The following is a 17,483-nucleotide window of genomic DNA, read 5'->3' on the forward strand; positions in this document are numbered from 1 at the left end:
ACAAATGGTGCTTGTTTCAGCCCAATTATAAGTGTGACAAATGAATCATTCAAGGCACATTTCAGCTGGGCTAAGTATACATGTGTTGCTAGGTAATGAAGCAAAAAGTCCATTAACATGAATTGCATTTGTTTGTTTATTATTGATTGGTGTGCTAATAAATTAACACTTAGAATTTTCTGAACATCATTCAGTAAAATCAAAATGAACATTTTTGCCAAGTTGTTTTTTGAATGGAATGATAATAGCCAACAATGCTACCATTTGCTGCCTCCAAACGCTTTCATAAGGAATCATAAAATCTCAGAAATCATTAAGTCCAAACCATACCTTAAACATGAATACTCTCTACAGCACTTCCAACAAGTGATTATCCAGCCAGAGCTCAAAGGCTTCCAGTAATAGGGAACTCACTACCTCCTGAAGTACCCATTCCATTTTTGAACAGCAGTATTTCATCATATTGAGAAAATATTCCATGAGGCAGTTCTAGGTGGTGCAGTGGATAGAGCACCGGCTCTGGAGTCAGAAGGACCTGAGTTCAAATCCGGCCTCAGACACACAACACTCGCTAGCTGTGTGACTCTAGGCAAGTCACTTAACCCCAATTGCCTCACCCCCAAAAAAATAGTCAGGGAGAGAAAATATTGCTCCCATTGGCCCTAATGCATAGGATCACAGATCTAAGATGGAAGCATTCTCAGAGGCCATCTAGTCCAACCCCTTCATTTTACAGATGGGGAAACCAACGCCCTTGGAGGTTGTGATTTGCCCAAGGTCAGAAAGTCAGTAAGTGTCAAAGACAGGATTTGAACCTAAGCCCTCTAACATCAAATGCAGCATTATTTTCACCATATCATGTCCCCTCTCTTGACCTCTGGGGCCAAGCAGAATAAATTTAAATCATTTTATACATGGCAGACCTTCAAATACTTGAAGACAATTTCAAGATCCTCACCAGTCTTCTCCAGGGAAAAAAAAAAATACTCAGTTTCTTTCAACTGATCCCTTTATATCACAGTCTTAAAGCCCATTACCATCCCTGTCACCCACTTCTGTACTCATTCCACCTTGTGTACGTTCTAGCCAAGAACTAAAGATAGTGCTCTAAATTGTGGACAGTCTCACACACACGCACACACACACACACACACACACACACATACACACACAAACCTTTCCGAGATGCTATCATTTTAGTGATGTATCTTAAGTTCACATGACCAGACTGTTGTCTGCTTTAGGTTTGAGTCTGCTAAAACCCTTGGTCTTTTTTTGCATAGACTGTTATCTAGCCATGCCTTCATAGTTCAGTAAACTTGATTTTATAAGAACATTGAGGTTACCCCATATCATTTTAAACACTGTTTCTCTTTATTTTTGTAATATTTATTTTACAATATTTTTATATCTCCTTAATTTATAAATACAACCCTACCCCCTTCCCCAGGAAGTTGTATCTTATAACAAAGAAAAATAAAGAAAGAAACCAAGGCAATTAAAAATATGCAACACTTCAAGAGACTCACATAATATATGCAATATTCCATACCCACAATCTCCTACCTCTTCATGGGAGCTCTGTCTCTTTTCTTTTTAATTTTTAATTAAATTTTTTCCATTAAAAAATCTATTTTCCTTCTCTCTCCCACATCCCTCCTTCCCCTAATTGAAGAAAAAAAACAAAACCCGTGTAACAAATATGCTAGCATGTATAGTCAAGCAAAACAAATTCCTACATCAGCCATGTCTAAGAAGTATCTATCTCCAACTGCACCCTGTGTCCCTCACCTTTCTGCCAGGAGGTGGGTAGCATACTTCATCATTGGTCCTCAGGAATCATGGTTGCTCTTTGTACCAATCAAGGTCTTAAGTTCTTCAAAGTTGTTTGTCTTTACCATATTGTTATTGTATAAATTATTCTCCAGATTCTGTTCACTTCACTCCACATCAATTCATGCAAGCCTTCCCAGGGTGACTGTTGCCCTTTAAATGGATAACAAAATTAACCCACATCAATGCTTTCCTCTGAGTAGTACATAGAAGAGACCCACAGGGACTGCCCATCCCTTTAAAATGACAGGTACTCTGGGGAAGAAAGTCATCACAAAGAATTCAGAGTGCTTTCATTGGCACTTAAAAGCATTTTACAGACAACTTAAAAATTCTGTGCCACACCTAGTGTTAGTCCCACTGTCACCATCTCATGAAACAGAGGGGACCTTTTCAGTATCATAGAGCAGAACCCAACAGAGGCTAAAGGAGAAGCTCATTTCTCTGACCCTCTGTCCTAGGCTATGTCCTTCAAAATTGAGTAAAAAGAGCTGTAGACCCATTGACATTTGAAAAGTACTGTTTGCTCTGGGCTTTCATTCACCAAGATATAGAATTTAGAATGCCTCCATTAAAGTTTCAGAAATTACTTTTCAGAATTCACCTCAACCAATTCCCAAAGGACAAATAAGTGGTCAAAATACAGGAACAAATAGTTCTCAGAAGAATTGTAAACTATTAACAACCATATAAAAGATCATACCAAGCCACTCATATAAGAGAAATGAAACCTTGAGGTTTTACCTCACACCCAGAAAATTGGTAAACATGACAAAAAGAAATAGCCATTGTTGGAGTGGTTGTGGAAGAAAGGCACACTAATACACTGTGGGCAGAGTTCTAAAGTGGTTCAGTCATTCTGGAAAGCAATTTGGACTTGTGTTAAAAAATGACTAAAATGTCCATACCCTTTAACCCAGAGATCCTACTGCTAGGCACATACCCTAAAGTCAAAGAGAGAGAGAAAGACAATAGAAAGAAAATGGAGAAAGAAATGGATTCACGAAAATATTCAAAGTAGTCCTTTCTGTGGTAGCAAACAAAAAAAAAGTAAAAACAAAGTAGATGCCCATTGATTGGGGAATAGCTAAAAAATTATGGTGCATGAATGTAATGGAATGTTACTACATCATAAGAAACAAAGATTTCAAACTCAACATATCCAAAAGAGAATTCATCTCTATCCCCAAACCTTTCTATCTTCCTAACTTTTCTATTATTGTAGAGGGGACCTCCATCCTTTCAGTAATCTGGGTCCAGAACTGTGGTCTCCTTCTTGACTCTTCACTCTTACCCCACATATCCAATCAGCTACCAAGTGCTGTCATTACTAACTTGACAACATGTCACCTATATATCTCTTCTCCACTCGCAAAGCCAACACCTTAGCTCAGGTTCTCATTAACTTTAACATTGTTTACCACAATAGACTCATAAATGATCTCCCTTCAACTCTCTTGCTTCTCCAATTCATCCTCCACATAAATGCCAACACAATTTTCCTCAAGTATAGATATGACCATATCATCCCCTATGCAATAAACTCTAGTGCTTTCCCTTCTAAAGTTATCTCTCATCTCATATATGCCTTTCCATGTACACTAGTCTCTCCCATTAGAATATAAGTTACTTGAGGGCAGGGGCTGTTTTCACCTTTTCTTTGTATTCCTGGCACTTATAAGGTATAATTCCTGGAACGTATAATGAGAGGGAACAATCACTGAAGGGAAATTTGGGGAAAACAGATGGCAGATTTCTATTAATTCTATTAATTCTATTCTATTAATTTCTATTAATTCTGCAATCATTCTACTCAGGAGACTAGCCCTGAGCACAATTCTGTGTCTTAGTAACTGCAATGGCATTGGCCCTGGGAAGCACTGCAGAATGTGAATGGTCACTCTGAAGGAGTTGTGAAGGAGTTGGCTTCTCCTCCTCTTTTCCCTCATTAGTAGAGATTAATGGTCAGTAGACTACTTCCCTATGCTCGTGGAATTGGTTGATATCTATGTTGTAAAACCTCGTAACAATCCAGTATTGAATTTCCTTTTTGATAAGCACCAACAGTATCTAGCCTTTGAAAGGAGCACAATGCTTTGTGAAAATGATTGTACTCCAAAATCAGATTTCACCAGCAAGGATTAAGCAGTAGGCAGCTCACAGATTTGCTGGCATATTAATGAGCCAAGAAAGTCTGTTCCTGCATCTTACAGCTAACAGAATAATTCAACAGGTCACCATGTGCCATGTGAACATTGGGCTGATTTGAATAGGCTTTTGCTGCACAAGAGAAAAACAGTACTGCTTATGGTCCCTGGAGATGTCTGCTCATTAAAACTCTGCCATTTTTAGAAAGGTACAAGATGACTTCACTCTCCTGCAACTCTAAAGCACATAATAACAATAACAATAATAATAATAGTAATGATAGTAACAAAAATGTATCTTCTCCACGTATCTGTGATCCAGCTACATTGGTCTACCTGCATTCTTCCCTTACAATATTCCATCTCTCATCTCTATGCCTCTGCACTGGATGGAATATTTTCCCTCCTAATCTCTGCCTTCTGGCTTCCCTGGCTTTCTCTAAGTCTCAGCTAAAATCAAATCTACAAGATGTTTTCCTGATCCCCTTTAATCCTAGTGCCTTCCCTCTATTGATTATCTCCAATTTCTCCTGTAAATATCTTTCTTATGGAGAGCTAGGTGACACAGTGCTGCTGGGCCTGGAGTCAGGAAAACTCATTGTCCTGAGTTCAAATCTGGCCTTAGACACAAGTCGCTTAACCCTGTTTGCCTCAGTTTCTTCATCTATAAAATGAGCTGGAGAAGGAAATGGCAGACTACTCCAGCATCTTTGCCATTAAGTCCCCAAATGGGGTCATGAAGAGTCAGACACAACCGAATAACAACTAAACAACAACAAAATCTTTCTTGTATTTTCATGCTGTTTCTCCCATTAGAATGTGAGCTTCTTGAGAACGTGAATGATTTTTGCTTTTCTTTGTATCCCCAGTGCTTAGAACATAGTAGGCACTTAATAAACGCTTATTATCTGACTGATTAATTCCCCCCATGCCTGAATCCTCTCCCTCTTCAGCTCTGACTCTTAGCTTCTTTGGCTTCCTTTGAGACTCAGGATACAACTTTTTCAGGATACAACCCCTCTCCTTCTAATGCCTACTCTGAGATTACTTTTCATTTACTTTGTACATATTATATAAGTACCTAGTTATTTAGATGGTATCTACAATATAGTCCAAAAAAATTTATTAAGTACCTACTATGTGCCAGGCCCTAGGGGGAGGAGAGTGGAGGGGAGAGAAAGATAGCCCTTGCCCTCAAGGAGCTTTACAATTTAATGAGGGAAGACAACACACAAAAGAAAGCTGGAAAGCAGATAGGGGAAGGACACCAGGGATCATCGCCTTCTGTTGGAACCAGGCAGAGCTGTAGATGCAAAGTGGAGTGAGCTGCAAGTAGGAGTCCTGCCCTCTATAAAGGAAGACTTGGGAGTTTAGTACTCCACTCTCCAGCTCTTCAATCAGAGGGGAGAGGAGGCTGAGGAAGGTAGCATTCAAGCTACATATGTGCTACTGAATTAGGTATGATCATATTTATATAAACTTAATTAAATATGGTCTCTTTCCTTAAAGAGTTTATAATCTAATAGAGAGAAAAGACCAACATATATTGGAAGTATACAATCAGTATAGATTATGAGGGATACATCTCTCTCTCTCTCTCTCTCTCTCTCTCTTTCTCTCTTTCTCTCTCTTTCTCTCTTTCTCTCTCTCTCTCTCTGTCTTTCTCTCTTTCTCCTCTCTGTCTCTCTGCCTCTATTTCTGTCTCTGTCTCTGTGTCTTTCTCATGTGTACATACATGCAAACTTTATGGATAAAGGCCACATTGAGGTCAGGGTTCAGAACAGGAACCCAGATTTATGAATTAGAATGTGAAAGATGATTGGTTATCTGCTCACTCTTTAAGTCCCTCTGACTCAAGATAATGCCATGAGATGCTCATTTGAAACAAATGAAGACTCTTCTCTTCAATGGAACCAGAAGCAATGGGTGGAAGTAGTAGAGAAATAGATTGAGGTTTCATATAAGGAAAATTTCCTTTTATAAAAAAAAATTTTTTTAAATTAGTAGAAATCTATTTTCTCTACTTTCTATCCCCAACCCACTGAGGAAGACAACTTCCTGATAAGTAATTATCTGAAGGTAAAATAGGCTATCTCAAGAGGTAATGGGTTCCCCCTCATCTAAGGTCTTCAAGCCTAAAGTGCCTGGAAAACCCCTTATTAGAGATATTCTAAGGTCTTGTTCAGGTTGGACAAGTCAACAGCTCTCTTTGCTTCATTTTCATCAGCTGTAAATGAACGAGCCAAACTAGATAATCTCCTAGGTCTCTTCCAGCTCTAAACCTTTACCTAGAAGAAGGGTAGTTATTCATTCTTACCCCCAAATCACAGATTGAAGGAAGATACACATATAACTATAGTTCCCTCCCTCCACTTGCCATTTCTCCTAATGTCAATGTTAAGCCAATCCATGAACACAGTAATCTCTGCTACCCACATCCACAGTCAACATTGAAAACAAAAGCACAAGACTTTTCTTTAACCTAGATGGCTACCCGAATAGGAGGCAAACTGCCCAGTTCCCTCATACATATTCTAGCAAAAACCAGAAATTCGCACCAGACCAAAAAATGATCAAAAAAATCCAAAGAGAAATGACAGTGAGTTCTCCACTATAACTGCTCCAAAAGTCAATCAGAAGCCTAAGGGCAATAGGAAAAGGTACCACCAGCAAAGCCTGCACTAGCACAGGCAAACCTACCAGCCTACAACCAGAGATGGACCAGAGATACATGCAGCTTCCAAGGTTCTTTGTCCAAAGAGAGTAAGATCAGAGGGTCCCAGAGTGGTCAAAAAGCCCCATAGTGAGGACATTAGAAAATGCCAGAAATAGAATGGGAAAAGCAGCGTTCAGTTTGGAATAATTTTGGTGTCCAGTGGCTCTGAGGGCACTAGCACTCTACAATACCAGTGCTATGAACCACAAAGATACAGGGAAACCTAACTGTGGAAGGTAGAGGTTAGGATACGAACCAGAATGAGACCAAGCAGGGCTGACCAACCTACCCTTCGTACAGTCTTAATTTAGAACTAAAGCTAGTGAGATAAAACACACACACACACAGAGCAAGCAGCAGTAAGTATAAAAATATTATTGTAGAACAAGAGATCATCAAAAAGAAAAAGCAAGTAATTTCATAAGAATCATAGGCAAAAACTCAAAGGAAATATGGATTTTCCATAGATAGCACATGAATATCTAGTAGAAATTAAGCAAAAGATTATTTAAAATGAAATAAAGGCTCTGGAGAAAAAAATTAGAAGAAGAATAAATGACTTAGAAGAGCAAGTAGTAAACTTTACCAAAGTAATGGACTCCCTGAAAACTAGAATAGACCAAACAGAAATCAATGATTTCATAACACATTAACTAATATTAGTACAAAATCAAAGATTACCAAAATAGAATGAAACATATGATATCCAACATCAAAATCAACTAACCTGGAAAACAAGTCAAAGAGAAATAATTTAAAAATCACTGGACTCCCTGAAAGCTGTGCTTTAAGAAAAAGAAGCCTGGACACTATATTTTAAGAAATCATAAATTAAAATTGCCCATATCTATTAGAACTAGGAGGCAAAGTAAAGATAGAAAGAATCCACCAACCACCTTCTAAAAGGAACCTAAAAGGAAAAGTCCTAGGAATGTCATAGCCAGAATAAAAAAACTTCCACCTCATAAGAAAAAAAATACAAATACTAAAAAAAACAAACAAACCCTATTGAAGTACCAAGGAACTACAATCAGTATCAAACAAGACCTGGAAACTTCTACAATAAATGAGAAGACATCTTGAAATACAATATTCTGAAAGGCAAATGGTATAGACTTATAACAAAGAATAACTTAACTTGAAAACTGAATAGAATACTATGGCAGGAGGGGGAGATATGGACATGTAATGGAATAGAAGTCTTTCAAACAGCATTCAAGATAAAAAGACCAGTGCTGAGTAGGAACTGAGTAAGAACTAAGTAGGAAATACAGAGTCCAGAGAAACCTAAAAAGGTAAATGTATTTGAGTAGTTGAAGGAGCTGTATGATGATGTAGTGCTAACCTTTTATAGTAGGAAAAGAAACAAGTGTTCCTTCACAACTTTAACGCCTTCAAAGTGTTTTAAAAAATTAAATTAAAAAAACTTAGTGTCAAATTGATTCTGTTCTGAAGGTATGAAAGTGGGAAAGTAAGAGAGGATGAAAAGGAACATATTAGTGTAAAAAGGAGAAAGAAGAGGGTGGAACTTGCTATTTCTCATAATTTGGGTGTGTAAAAAGAATATACAAATATTGAAGAAGGGTTGGGGTAATGAACATCAAATATCTCACTCTTATCTGAAACAGAAAATAGAAGTGTTGAACTCCTCAGAGATCTTCTCAATTCTCACCCAACTGCATTCATTTCGGACTTCTATGACTTCTCCAGTTGCACTCATTTTGAACTTCCTTTACTTCTCAAGCGTGACCCAATGCCAGGTACTTTCCCTTCCCTTCCCTTTTTAGCTTTGCGTGGTGTCTTCCCTCATTAGACTATAAGCTCCTTGAAGGCAAGGACTACTTTTTCCTATTCGAATCCCTAACACTAAACCCAGTGACTGGCACACAGTAGGTACTTAATAACTATTTAGTACTATTAATATTACTATTACTATTAATATACTATTAGTAGGTATTAATAACTATTTAATGACTATTGACTATCGAACACATACAAACATTTGGGTTATAGCTCAAACTCAACTGGGAAATATGTCAGAATCGAGGTACAGGTGGGGGGAGGGTAGAGAAACATTACTAAAAAAGAAAATAAAAAGGAGGTACCAGGGAAGGAATAGCTACAAGCAAAATGAACTGTTTAATCCCAAAGGGAAAAAGAAAAAGAGAAGAACTAGACTCAAAGAGGAAGACAGGGAATGATTTAAAGTGCCTCTTAGATAACTGGGGAATGACTGAACAAATTGTGACCTATAGATGTGATGGAATGTTAGAATGCCTTAAAATTGATGAAAGAAATTATTTCAAAGAATCCTGGGTAGTATGAACTAATTCAGAATAAAGTGTGCAGAACCAGGAAAGCGGTTTATTCAAGGACAACAAAGAAAAGCAATTTTGAAATGAAAGGTGAACACATCTATAAAAAGATATATTTTTAGACATGTCCACTTTATAGACTCATTGTGCTTGACTATTCTTATTTGTTATAAGGTTGACTTCCTTCGCTCTCAGTTTTTCATTTCGAGGGGTTTGGGGAAGAGGGAGCTAACAATTGTGATGCAAAAAAAGGTGGCCATTGAAATACATATAATATGCACAGAAGAGAACAGAAAGAAGTTCAGAATGAATGAAGCACAAACAGGACAGTTTTGAAACTAATGTAATTTGTCATAAACTTTTTTTTTAAAAGCAAACAGTATGAAATGGACAATCACATTTTATACAGAATCATCTTTTGGTGTTCTGATGGCTGTATGGAAATGCCCCTTTTTGGTGTTTAAGTTCAAAATTAAAATTAAACAAGGAAGAATAAGGAGAATGAAAAGCGTGCATTGCCTAGACTTTCCCATTCAACTGTGTGAACATCTTAACAAATCAGTCCACTTGTACATGTATTTTGGGCAACTACAATGGATGAATTATGTGCTAGGTACAGAACTGTGTAGGAAGAGATGTCATCTGAGGTTCTAGGCAAGGTTATATTTCATTTGGGAGAGCACCCCAATATCTTCAATAATCTCAAACTGCTGGTTGCTTCAAAAATCCACCTCTTTAACATTGATATTCCCCCTCAGGCATATACATGGCTGAGAATTATAGAATAAAAAAATCAGAATAATTAAAATGAAAAAAAGCTCATGTTGTAATGGAAGGACATAGTGTGAGGAGGATGTAGCATTATCAATTATAATTTGCAAGAACCTAGTATTATCAATGATAATTTGCAGGCAAAGAGTGGGTGGATGAGATATGATATCAGTCATGCTTGTGAATGGGAAAGGAGGGGTCAGATCAAGACACAGATGAGTAACTCATAGAGTACACCGGTACCCTTGAGATATAAATGAACATAAGAAAAATGCCTGTATGCCATATTGATCCTCTTTGTGGGATTTTTGAGGAAACAGTATAGGAAAATTACCATCTGCATTGGTGGATAGAGTCCCCACATGTCTGAAATTACAGCTCATTCAAAGTTTCAAAGTAAGGTTTTTAAAAGATGTTTAATAATGTTTTATGTTTTATATCATCCTTATTTCCTCTATCCCTTTCTCCTCTCCTACTCAGAGAACTATCCTCAGAGCAATGGATAAAAAAGAGGGAGAGGGGCAGCTAGGTGGCACAGTGGATAGAGCACCGGCCCTGAAGTCAGGAAGACCTGAGTTCAAATCCGGCCTCCGACCAAACACTTGACACTTACTAGCTGTGTGACCCTGGGCAAGTCACTTAACCCCAATTGCCTAAAAAATAAAAAAACAAACATATCAAAAAAAAAAAAAGAGGGAGAAAGGCAGTTCAGCAAGATTAACAAACACATGTCCTTTCAATTTGTATTAAGCACCTACAGGAGTTGAAATGCAGTTAATGATGATGATGTTATGATTTAAAAATTCTGAGAGACATAGTTTCTGGGTAATTTAATTGTTTTATTAACAAGGCCAGCACATTTATTAATAAAAGGATGGTCATTTGGCTGTCTCTCTTAGATCAAAGACAATCATGGCAGCAGGCTCATAGTTTATATACCCTCAAAGAGTAGGTATTCTCCATACGGGAATTAACCCTAATTGGTTAACAATGACAGAACTAATATTACAATCAGGGACTGAGTGTGACATCACATCACTCTGGGACAGAGAAACTATCTCTATACCCAGACCATTCTCAGCCATGGGCAATCTATTCAAAAAATTCATGCCCCACCCAAGCCTGAGCAGAAAACAATGGTTTCTCCACCTGGGTGGAGCCTGAACAAGAAAATTAGTCCAATCTCATTATCAACAATGTCCTTCAAAAGACTAAACTTTTTTTAAAATCAGGACTTTAGAAAGGAGGAGAACCCAAAGCATTGGTTATTAATAATCATTTCTCTGATGATGATGCACATGATGATGAGGAGGAGGAGAAAGAGGAGGAGGAGGATGACTAGCAATTATATCGTGCTTATTATGCACCACACCCTGTGCTAAGCACTACACAAATATTGTCTTATTTGGTCCTCACAACAACCCTGTGAGATAGTTGCTATTATCTCAATTTTATAGTTGAGGAAAGTGAGTCAAACAGAGGTTAAGTGACTTATGCAAAGTCACACAACTAGTTTCTGAGATGAAATTTGAACTCAGGTCTTCCAAACTCCTGGCCCTGCATTCTATCCAACTCTGTCATCTAGTTGCCTCCTCAATTCAATCTGTTTCTCTGTAAAACATTCTGGGTAGTGGAAGTGCTTTATTCACTTGGGCTATCTACCTTCTAAACTCCCTTTCTAGGCCACTATTTTAGAGAGGATTCCAGCCATATCTCTCTCTGGAATCTTTCTCTTCCTCCTCCCTGCCACATTACCTTCCTAAGGAACCTCTGCTCTGGCACCTCCTCTCTTGACTGGTGATTCTTCTCCCCAGAACTATCCCCGGCTGTATTGTTCTCTCCCTTCTTCTCCTCTACAGTTGGATTGCCAGTTCCATTTTATGTGTTTCCTTCCCCTATACGAATGTAAACTATTTGAGAGTAAGGACTGTCATGTTTGCTTGTATTTATATCCCTAGTACTTATCATAGTGCCTGGCTCATAGTAGGTACTTAACAAATGTTCTATCTATCTATCTATCCAACCATCTAGCTATATACTGAGTCAATGTTCTGTCCCCACAATCCTCCACCTCTTCAAAGAAGGAAAAGAAGTGCATGGAAAAATCTTTTGAAAGAAAATTTTCCTAGATAGACTGGTGAAACGGAAGCAAACTCTTAGTTTCAGTCCAAAGATTTGGCTTCACTACTACAAACAGTAACATTACCATTTATAAATGATTAGAATCCTGTCAGTCTCTGGTGTCCTTGAAAAGTCTGTCTCTGAACCAAGAAATAATCATTTACTTCATTGAGATACAAAATGAACCATGCAAATGGGAACTCTGAGTTACTCATTTGAAGACTAATTGGAAGAGAAAACAAGTCTGGCGCCTAATGTGTATTTGCTTTAAAAATGGACTGTATGTGGGAGGATGGAGTTATTTTAGTCTTTTTACATCTCTCTCTTGGCTTTTTAAGTGGTGGATATTTTACCATAAATTCAAAACACTTTGCTGCTACTGGAACCCAGTGCAATGAAGACATCTGAGCTTCTTAAAGAAAATATAAGGATCCCAGGCAAGATGCACAAATGTAGAGGTAGTGAAGTTTGAGATGTACTGTGGGGACAGTGAATAAGATCATCCATATAAGTTCAAAAGGACTACATAGTAAATGCCCATCTGAGGAGTTTGGACTTTATCCTAGGCAATAGAAGGTCATTTTTTTTAAATCAGGAGATGCAGTAAGATCATAGGACAGTGAAATGGGATTTTTGAGTTGGTTTCTGGCTCTCTGAGATTTTCCTGTTTCCACAACAAGGCAGACCCACTAATGAGGACAAAGCAAGCAATCTGCCCTCTCAGAGGCGGTGTAAATACAGTTACCTTCCTCAACCTTCTCCCCCTAAATAGAACTGAAGTCTGTCTCTCAGCACAATCCCTTTTGCTAATCCTTGCTCCCTGGAAAAAATACTATCTCTGGAGCCAGATAACCTGGGTTCCAATCTTGCCTCTGATTATTTATAGGAAGGTAGGAGGCTGGAGTGCTAGACGTGAAGTTGGTAAATATTTGGCTTTAGGTATTTTCTATCTGTGTGACTTTGAGCAAGTCACTTAACCTCTGTCTTCCTCAGTTTCTTCATATGTAAATAGAGAAATATATCGGTATTATTATTATTATAGCTAACATTTGTATAGTGTTTACTATGTTCCAGGCACTTTACAATTATTATCTCATTTGATTCTCACAACATCCCTAAAATGTAGGTGCTATCATCACCCCCATTTTATAGTTGAGGAAACTGAGGCCAAGAGAGGTTTAGTGTCTTTCCTAGGGTCACACAGCTAGCAAGTGTCTGAGGCCACATTTGAACTCAGATCTTCCTGACTCCAGTCCCAGTCCTCTTTCTGCTGGGCTACCTAGCTGTACTACTACTACTAATAATAGCACCCAACTCCCAAGTTTGTTCTGTAGTTTCAAAGAGATATTGGTAACGTGCTTTGCAAACATTAAAGCACTATTTAAATACTAGCTAGTTTAATTATTAAGAGGTTCTTAATATTTTGTGTCATGGACCCTTTTGTCAGTCTGGTGAATGAATATGAAGGTTTTTAACATGCACAAAAGACAATATTTAGGATTATGAAGGAAACCAACTGTGTTGCAATACATTTATCAAATTAAAAAAAAAAAAAACTAGTTCATGGACCTCACATTAAGAACATCTGATCTATTTGTCCACAAAGAAACAAAAGCTCATAAAGATGATGTGAATTCCCCAAGTTCACACAAAAGTAAGTGGATGAAAAATGTGGTATGTGATGAGATCTAGAGGGTAGGGGAGCTGGGACCCCGAGATCACAACAAGCAGGCCCTGCCTGAATGAATTCAACCTAAATCTTCTTTCAGCCAGATAAAAAGTGTATCAGATATAAACCAGATAGGCCAGGTGACTCCCATAAGGGCAAGGACGAGCAAACAGGAGAAAGTCTCAGCATTTAAATGGGGGCCAGGGTGGATCTTATATACACTTAAGTAACTTTGGGTGGCCAGAGGAGGGGCTGGGAAAAGGGTCTAGGTGAGAATTCTGATTGGAATGTCTGAGAGACTGAATAGACAATGGGAGTAGATAATGAAGGAAACTGGAAGGAAGAAGTTTGAAAGGCTTCTGAATAAGATCAAAATGTAGAGCTAGAGCTTTCAAAACGGAGATAACGACAGTCTATAAGGAACTGTTTGAGACCAGAGTAAGAAACATTTAAGGATTTTCTAGGGCCCTAGCCAAATGGGAGCCAAATTCTTTTTTGGAGCAAGGGGCAAAGGTCTTGGCTTGGGCCCATACCCCATCAGTATGCAGGATGAATCAGAGACAAAAAAAATGGAAACGGAATTATTCCTATGGTCCAGGTATTGGGCATCATAGTTGTAGTAATAATGGATAGGTCAGAGCAAGGTTGTAAAGGGAGAACCAACGGGGGTTGGTGGCATATTAGATATGGAGGCCTGAGGGATTAGGAAGAGTCTGAGCCAACCTGGTAAAACAGAAAAAGCATCAGACTTGGAGTCAGGAGAGACCTGGATTCAAATTCTGCCTCTGGTACTAGGGGTGAGACCCTGTGAGATCTTATCCTCATTAAGCCTCTGGTTCTTTAACTACAAAATTGGGATAATATCATCTGCAATACTTATCTCACAGAGTTGTGAGAATTAAGTAAAATAGTGTATATTAATTGCTTTGTAAACTTCAAAGCATCATATAAATGAGTCTATTCTTAGACTCCAGCCACCAGCCTAAGGTGGTACAGTGCATAGAGAGCTGGGCCTGGAGTCAGGAAGACTCATCTTCTGAGTTCAAATCTGACCTCAGACACTTACTAGCTATGTGACATTGGGCAAGTCACTTAACCCTGTTTGCCTCAGTTTCTTCATCTGTAAAATGAGCTAGAGAAGAAAATGGTAAACCACTCCAGTATCTTTGCAAAGAAAACCTCAAATGGGAACATGAAGAGTCAGACAGGACTGAGCAACAACACACATATTCTCTCTGCATGTCATGTTAATGATTTTTCCAAGTATAAGCCAGCTTTGGTGGGTGAGCTTTCACCTTAGCTTGCACAGACCCAATTTATCACACCCCTTCCCAATCATCTCCACACCGTCCTCTTTTCCACTCCCCTTTCTGGGTTGTCTTCCCTCATTAGAATGTAATCTCCTCGAGGACAGGGGTTGTTTTGCTTGTATCTGTGTCCTTAGCACTTAGCCCAAGGCCTGGCACATAGTAAGAATTGATAAAAAATAATAGTAATCATAATAACATTAAATTTTTTAAAAACCTAATCTATCTGTTGATCCCAATAAGGCCATCCAGGTAAATCAGAACCTCTGTGTCCCATCCCAGAAATCTCTTGTGGCATGTCCTGAACCTGAAGCCCCATCCATACCCCTTCCCTTCTCCTTATCTTCCTCTACCACAAGGATCTGATAGTAGCTTGCCACTGCCCAGCAGGCAAATCCAAGGCATCCTGAATTTGCAGTACTGTGTACTGATCACTCCAGTTCATGTGTTTATGGTTAAGAAGTCCACCCACATTCTAATATTCCAAATCTTCTTATGTAGCTTAGCTAGAATATCAGTCAATTGCCTTATAATACCAGTCATCATTCCTGTGGTTTACATTCCAAAAAACACTTCTCTGGCCAATGCTCTGTATCTGTTGTCTTTCCCATTAGAACATATGCTTCTTGAAGGCAAAGATTATCTTGTTTTATTGTATGACACCAGTCACCATTCCTGTGGCTTAGATTCTAAAAAACACTCCCCTGGCCAATGTTCTGCTATATCTGTTGTCTCTCCCATTAGAACATATGCTTCTTGAAGGCAAAAGTCATCTCATTATATTGTATTTGCATCTCTAGCACTTGGTACAGTACCTGACACATAACCCTTAATAATTTTTATTTATTTATTCATTCATTCATTCCTGACTCAAGGTCTCAGAACTACAAAGATTCAGTAATAACTGCCTTTACTAGCAGATCTCTTGGATGGTTGTTTAGGTTACCTATCTCAAAGAAGGAAATTCCTTAAGACAAATCTCAGAAAGGTCAGGGTTCTGGGAGGTAAATAGTGCACAGTTATCCTTCCACAACATGACTTTACCCATCACAGTTTCAACATATCATGAGTCAGCATAAGAAATTAAATGGGAATCTTGGGGGAGTTTTACAGAAGCCACAGATGACACGCAAAGACCAGAAGATGACATAAAGCCTACGTCCAAATACTTAACCCAAATTTTACAATAAAGTACCATAAATACCCCATAAAAGACAAAGAAAAAATTCAGATTTCTTCCTTGGTATGAAGAGAGGGACAAGAAATTTTATGCAGATTTTCCAGGTCTTGAGGGTCACTGTGCCCCTAACCCCCACTATGTAGAAGGGGTAACTGTACACTATTTCTAGTACATACCTTACATTTTATTCACATAGCAAAGAACCTCTAACTCTCATACTGTTTCTTTCTCAGATCATCTTTCCATTCCTGGGTCACTGGGACATACAAAATCAAACTAAGGTCCCTGACCTTTGAGCATCACAAGTGGTTCCTCAATGGATCCCATTTTTCTCTACTCAAAGAACACTGCTTCCTATACTTGTAAAGGCAGCATAGGATAATGTAAAGAGTACTGGTTCAGGAGTCAGAAGACCTGAGTTCAAATCCAATTTCTACCATCTAGCAGTTGTGTTACCTCGGGCAAATCACTTAATCTGAGACTCAGCTTTTTTGTCTGAAAAATTAGGAAATGGGGCTAGTTGGCCTGTCATCTTTTCTAGCACTAGACCCTTGAAGCATTAGACCTTTGAAGAGGCTGGAGTTTATTTTCATCAAGCAGAAATTTTAGGAATGCTACTGGAACCTGGGTACATCAAGGCAGCCCTATCTATCTCTTCACTATTCCCAAGATCTGCCTTGGAAGTTCCGGATGTATTATGATATATCCCTCCTATGGGTAGTACTCTTCACTAAGGCCACAGGATCTATGATTTGAGAACTGGAAGAGACCTTGGGGGTCATCTAGATCAGCAGTCTCATTTTAGAGATGGGGATGCTGAGACCTATTGTCCAAAGAAGCATAGGTAACAAGCTATAAAGCCAAGGATTCAAACCCAGGTCTTCGGATTTCATTTGCAGCACTATGATGCCTCTTGCTTCAACTTTTCCATAGTTATAAAGGTTTATGATTCAAGTTTTATTTGTAGGATGCCTCAAATATAAAGATCACCTGAGACCCATTGTCAAGCACAGCTGAACATGCTATCTTGTAAATCTTTATGAGCACTTCAGCCCGTGGGCCCTAGGAGTCTTAGAGAAATTGCAGGGAAGAATCATTAACCAAGGTAGCTAACGCCCCCCCCCTCCCCCGAGGTTCCTTTGCTCTTTACCTGTTCCTTATATATTGTATAGCAGATAGTATTTTCTGGTAAACCAAGATTTGGTTCTCTTCTTGGGTACCATTATGCATATGTCTATTCTGTCACCACTGGTTACAAAACTAGCCAACCTCTCCTAGTGTACTTACTTGGTACAGCTCCAGTGGCCAACTTCTTTAACTTTTTTTTTATCTTTTTAAATTTTAGACTTAAATACTAAAACTTAAATACACAATAAGAAAAGAAAAAGAAGAATATTTAAATATTAAAGCATCTTAAACATTAA

The sequence above is a fragment of the Vombatus ursinus genome, unplaced genomic scaffold (assembly GCF_900497805.2).
Source record: "Vombatus ursinus unplaced genomic scaffold, bare-nosed wombat genome assembly UNPS02007612.1, whole genome shotgun sequence".
In the NCBI taxonomy this organism is placed as follows: Eukaryota; Metazoa; Chordata; class Mammalia; order Diprotodontia; family Vombatidae; genus Vombatus; species Vombatus ursinus.